General features: G+C 34.2%; 1 pseudogene; it reads left to right on the top strand.

Moving 5' to 3' along the window:
* The first annotated feature begins 211 nt into the window (after positions 1-211).
* On the top strand, positions 212-1,055 carry LOC120207588 (annotated as a pseudogene).
* The last annotated feature ends 5,657 nt before the right edge of the window (positions 1,056-6,712 follow it).

The following is a 6,712-nucleotide window of genomic DNA, read 5'->3' as shown; positions in this document are numbered from 1 at the left end:
AACAAAACATGTTTTTGTGGGGAGTTGAACCTGGGCCAACATGCTTGAAACCCCATCACCTAACCACCAAGCCAAAATGTCCATTTGTTTATCTTTTTTATTACAAAATATTTAAACGTTATGTCTCTCACACATTTTATCAAACACCTTCTTCATCATTTCTTGACATATAATTTCTTCTTCCTTTTATGAACCAAGAAGTGAGACTTTAATGGCTGTTGCAATCACAAACCTCTTAACTAAGCCACCACTATGCACCAATCTTCATTTCATCCCAAAAGCCACTTGTCTTTGCTACCATGGTTCTTTTCTTCCACCTTTTGTTTCGAAGCCGAGACCATTTTCAACAAAATCACTCGAAAGAACAAAATCCCCTCGATTCATCACCAAGGGGACGGTTGTGCCGAGAAAAAAGAAATCCACGAGCAACGATAGGGTAAAGCAGGTCCACAGCATGGAAGAGTTTGACGAAGCTCTTAAAACGGCTAAAAGCAATCTCATGGAGGTGGAATTCACGACCATCTACAGTTACCACAGCAGTAAGATATACCCATTTATGGTGGAGCTCAGCCAGACCTATAAAGAAAAGCTTCTACAAAAGCATGGAGAAAATCCATGAAGAGGAAGGGATTAGGCCAGACCAACTGATGGGCGACGTGTTGTACTACGGTGACAGCTACTCGGCTGTGGTTCAGCTCCACTATCGGAAGAAAGTGGAGAAGCTTATTGAAGATGACAAGGTGGACCACAAGCTGATAGTTCTTGACATGGGGCTCAAGCATTGTGGGCCGTACGTGAAGGTGTATCCGACGATGATTAAGATGATGAGACAGATGGATTCGGTGGTGTTCACGAGGATGAACAGTGATAAGAATGACAGTTGCATGCAGTTCCTGAAGGACATGGACGTGGTGGAGGTCCCAACGTTTTTGTTCATTAGAGATGGTGAGATTTGTGGAAGGTAAGTGGGATCTGGGAAAGGAGAACTTATCGGTGAGATTTTGAGATACCAAGAGGTTCGTGTTAATTATTTATTTATGTGTAAAACCACATAGTTAAGAGGTTAATAAAAGGAAGAAGAAATTACATGTCAAGAGGGGATGAAGAAGGTGTTTGATAAAATCTGCGAGAGACATAACGTATATGTTAAATATTTTGTAATGCAAAATATAAACAAATGAAAGATTTGACTTGGTAGTTAGGTGATGAAATTTCAAGTATGTTGGTCTAGGTTCAACTTCTCACAAAAACATGTTTTGTTTGGTTTAAATTTAAATTAATATGGGGTTGACACATGTCATATCTTATTAGACAAAAAATATAAAATAAAAATATATAAATATTAAGAATAATATTTTAATTTTTATTAAAAAATATGATGTGGAAGTGTCACATCATATCTATCATGACATGGACATGCCACACCAGATCTGGTTTGCATGTTATTGCTTGGTCAGCACCATACGTTGACCGTCGGTTAACTAACGGTTTTCATCCAACGAAGTTACTTTTTTACCCAAAATAAAATGTTTGGGGGTTAAATGTTCTGAAAAAAATAATACGGGCTAATTTGACAATACTATCAAACGTTGAAATTATTTTATTGCATTATTTCTTCTTGTAAAACAAAGGTGAAAGCCTTTTCCTTTTTCAATTTTTTTTACACAATATTCGGTCCAAACCAGGAAATTGATATGCGCATTTGGTATAGTGGGCAAATTGCCACTTTGGTCACTTGACCATTTTATGAATAACATGTTAACAACTTTATTTTTCTTCTAAGTTTGGCACCATATTATACATGTGTATCATTTTGGTCCTTATTTTAGTCATTTTATTTTTCTTCAATTCTTTCAATTGTTATGTTAGATTTTTATTTTATTTAAACATATTCCTTCAGTATGCTTTGGTTTAATTTCTAGAAGTTTTTGTTCGTAAATTTTACACATGTTCATTTTGGTTCATTAAATGTATGTTTTGTTTTGTTTTCGTTTAGATTTAATTCAAAGCATGTAATTTTTGGTTCATTTCATTTTTCTCAATTTATTTATAGTTTAGCTTTCTAATTTTGTCTTAGTTGTATTTAAATCCTTCACTCATGTTACTGTTACTTTAATTTAGTATCTTTTTTTGTTGTTTAGACTTGTGGCATATTTGTTTGTCTTAATTTATTTTTTAGCCATTATTTAGATTATATATTCGTATAGTTTCAATAACATCTATCGTAAAATGGGCGTGAAAAACATACTTAATAGTTGTAGTGCGATTCAATACGATATTCGAACGAAAAGTGAAATTGAAATAAATTGAGTCTATTTTGAGTAAAAATGGTATTTTTGTAGATTCTTTTGATGATTGATTTTAAGAAATGAAAAAAATTAATTAATTTTATTTTCATACCTACTTTAATTAGATTGTTAGTGCACATTTCGTATGTTTGTTCGAATGAGGTAATAATTAATTATTTCTTTTATTTTAGTCTAAATAATGGCAACGTGTATGATTTCTTTAATAACATGTTTCATTATTTTATTTGATGTCTTATTGCATGCATATTTGATTTACATACTTTTGTTTCCATGAATAAAGAGGGGACATTCTTGTATAGAGAAGAAATAGATTGGATAGACCTCGTCTTGTTGGATGTGCACATCTAGTGGTTTCTTCTCAAAATAGGGAATGTCACTTAACAAATAATTCAAAATAAATTAGTCAATGTTCAAAGGAAAAGGATTCTATTTTAAATATCGACTCAAATATGCAAATTCCATAATTACAACAACGTATAAGTGATTAGGTACCGATTTTGGGCGCTGTGGGGGTGCTTACCCTTTCCTACACGAAATTGACTCCCAAAGTCTTTAAATGAATCTTTGGTAAACATAGACCAACTTTTGGCTTTTAAATGATTTTGTCTTAAAATTGTTTTAAACTCAAATGTAGTTGGCAACTCCAAATCAAATTAATCAAAAGTCCAATTTTTTAATAAGTCGTATATATCGACAGTCGTTTTCGTCTGAGTATTTATTTATTTATATTATTATTATAACATTATTATAATATTAGTTTTATTTCTATTTAATTATAATAATTTTATTACAGGTCCAAATTACAACCCGAAGGCCCAAATTACAAAGTTAAATCCTAAAGCCCAATTAAGACCCAAGACTATCAGACCATGACCCAGTTCAAACTTGGATACAATCCGAGGAGCCTGGCAGGATCGGTCCAGGCCCAGACTTGAACCAAACAACTCTCCAGGCCTAGAAGCGAACCCATGTTCAGCTAGGGTTTCCATGCAAGGTTCCAGCGCCGCACGAATCCCAGCCGTCTGATCCAGAAGCAAATTCAACCGTTCACAGGCGACTAGCAAAAACCCTAGGGTACTCATTGTAACCTTAGGGCTATTCCGATGCCACCATAGAGATGATGATATCCTCGCCGATGAACTATCCAACCGTTGCATGCCACGATGGTGCCACGTCCTCGCCGAATCTGCAAGATCTGGGTGCATTTAATGCACTCAGTCTTGCAACCGCACAACTCACCACCCCTAGGGTGAGTCACCACCGTAGCTCCGGTGACTCACCGGGGTTCGTTCGTTTAATCGGATAAAAGGGTGCACCAAAAAACCCTATAAATAGGGTGACCCTGCGAAGAAAAAAGGAACAAGCAAGCAAACCACCCAATACACAACAACCAAAGTCCAGAAAAATATAAGGAAGACAGTGAGAGAAGCCTTACCCTCGTCGAAGCACCCACGTACCTCCACGCGCCACCGGAGAAGACGAACCATCGAAGGTATAAAATTTTAGATCTACTGCGTTTTAGGGATTTTTAGGAAAAACGGTAGTCATATTCGGATTTAGGACAACTCGGACTTCATTTTGGTATGTTTGGGTAAAATCCAGCCACCATGGGTGGTGGCCGACAGTGGCTATCGGCGACGGCGCATGGTGGCCGGCCGGGAACGAATTCCCTCCGACGAGGGAATTCTAGAGAGAAGCAGAGAAGAGAAATGAGAAGTTTTAGGCCTAATTCGGCCGGCCTATATATCCCCTGCCCCGAGCGGCGTCATTTTGGGAGGGACCTGAGCGTAAATACGGGTATGGGTAAATGATTCCAGGGGTCCTTGTAATTTTGTAACTTTACAATTTAGTCATTAAAAGCATGTCTTATATATTTTAATTTTTTTCCTTTAATTTTATTTATTTACGTTTTGATAATTACTGTATATATATATATATATATGGATAAATACCATATTTAATCCTTAATATGTTTAAAAACTTACATTTCGACCTCTCTAATAATTTAGGATAAATTATATTATTAGTACATTAACTTAATATTGTTTCAAATTATGGTAAATAATATTAATATTTTACATTTTAAACCATTAATTATTATTATAGTATTAATTCTATTATTAGTATTTATATCTTATATCATGATAATTAATTTACATATTTTATAACTTAACCTATATATTTTTTATATATTTAGTATTTTTACACTACAACAAAATAGAGTTTTAGCGGCGTTTTTAGTCCTATAGCGGCGTTTTTAAGCGCTGCTAAAAGCACTTGCGGCGATAGGAAAAACACCGTAAGAAACACCAGTGATACTAGCGCCGCTAAAGTTAGTAGCGTTTGAGAACAAAAAACGCCGCAATAGGTCAATATCTATCGCGGCGTTTTTGGAACAAACGCCGCAAAAGGTCGATATCTATAGTGGCGTTTTGGAATAAAAGCCGCAAAAGGTCGAGATCTATAGCGGCGTTTTTGGATACAAACATCGTAAAAGGCCAGATCTATAGTGTCATTTTTAGATACAAACGCCGCAAAAAGTTAGATCTATAGCAGCGTTTTTTCAAAAACGCCGCTAATTACCTCGTCTTTAGTGACGTTTGTTTTCTAAAACGCCACTACATGTTATGGAATTTAGGGGCATTTGTGGTAAATAGCGCCGCTATTAACTATGTTTGTATTGGCGTTTTCTTCACAAAACACCGTAAAAGAACCTGAATTCTAGTAGCTTTTATTTACAAATGCCACTATAATTAACTGATTTTTCATATATCATATTCTACTTTATATTACACAAATTTAATATTCTATAGCATTATCTAATAACAATAAAAATACAAAAATTAATTTTGACAAAAATGATGCAGAAAAAGAAATCCAATTTTATAAAATTAAATTAAAATATAACATAGTTCAACATTGTTCACTCAAATAAAAAACAATCTTCTAGTGGCAATTTGTTTTGATCTGCAACTTCAGTTGATTCTTTTCATCAGCAATGTACCTTCAATTCAAATAACAATGAAAACAATGGATTCAGAGACAATATATTACAAGAAGATATTTAATATCCTAAACAAATGAACTAAATCATATAGTACAAAAACCATAAACATTTATTTGCGTCATGAATTTTATCATGAGAAACAGTTTTCCTACTCGAACAGTACTGCAAGTTTGGAACCGGAACTAGAAACTCTTGTATGGAGAGCGAAGCAGTACCTAGAGTTTTGCATGTCTTTTCCTGGTAAGGTGGAAACTGAATGTGATACGAGTTCGAAGAGCAGTTCACCAGTAGGTTCACACTGAAATGAAGCAACCTGTTTCAGTGATAAACTAAATATATATCTCAGAAATTTTTTTTAGAAGCTAGACAATTCAATATTTTCCCTCCTAAATAAGGTTTTTTTCCTTTAGTCATCCAGAAAAAATTGACAAAAAGCATTTGGTTTGGTAAATAAATTTGACTTTCCGTTTTACTTTGAGTGTTCATGGAGTGTGGGGTTTTGAGTCTAGGAAAAAAATAATTTTACAAACATTTTCAGTAAACTCATAATCTAATCATGAAGAACTGGGGTGATATATAAAATAAAATACAATGTAGGGAAAAAAAAGAGAGGATGCAGGCAAGACAACACATGCAATTAATCACAAAATTGCATGCTACATCAACCACATGCTACATTAACCACATGCAATAAGATCAAGAAAATACCCCCATGCATCAACTCAAATATGCATATGATTGAATTTGAGAAATTTTCCTTACCTGTAAATATATTAGTTTCAATCCATGATTCGTGACACATAACAAGTTAAGGCTACACTAATAGCAATATGAGCCAACATGTAAATATTTCTCTCTACATTATATATATATATATATATATATATATTATCGTAATAGTTGTGAAATCCTAGTGCAGCAAATAATAGTTGTCAGACATACAGACTGCATTTTCTGGACATCATCTTTACTACGTCTCTCTACACCCAATTTCCTCAAGCTCTGTTCCAAGACTGAAGCACGAGTATCCCTAGCATTTGGAAATATCATATCATTGGCACCAATTATTCAGGACTCTAGAGAAGCATAAGGGGAAACCCGAAAAAACTCAAAATCTTTTCCAATTAAAAAAGAATATTCACCATATGTGCAAAACTCTAATAAGAAACGTTTTTCATAAGTTAATTTTATCAAGCCAAGTTCTAGAGTTTCTACAGGGAACTTATGCATAAATTAGTGCAAAGTTAAAAGTGCAGATATATATGTTATATGTATTGAAAAATACCAACATCAATGATTGAAATAGATCCCGAAAACTACAGTCTTTGAGATCTGCACAGATGACTCCCTTCTTGGAGTAAGCATAAATTGGACCAGAAGAGAAGAGTTAATAATA

The sequence above is a fragment of the Hibiscus syriacus genome, unplaced genomic scaffold (assembly GCF_006381635.1).
Source record: "Hibiscus syriacus cultivar Baekdansim isolate YM2019G1 unplaced genomic scaffold, ASM638163v2 tig00000477_pilon, whole genome shotgun sequence".
NCBI lineage: Eukaryota > Viridiplantae > Streptophyta > Magnoliopsida > Malvales > Malvaceae > Hibiscus > Hibiscus syriacus.
Note: the sequence above shows the minus strand (reverse complement) of the source record. Positions and strands in the feature narration are given on the sequence as shown.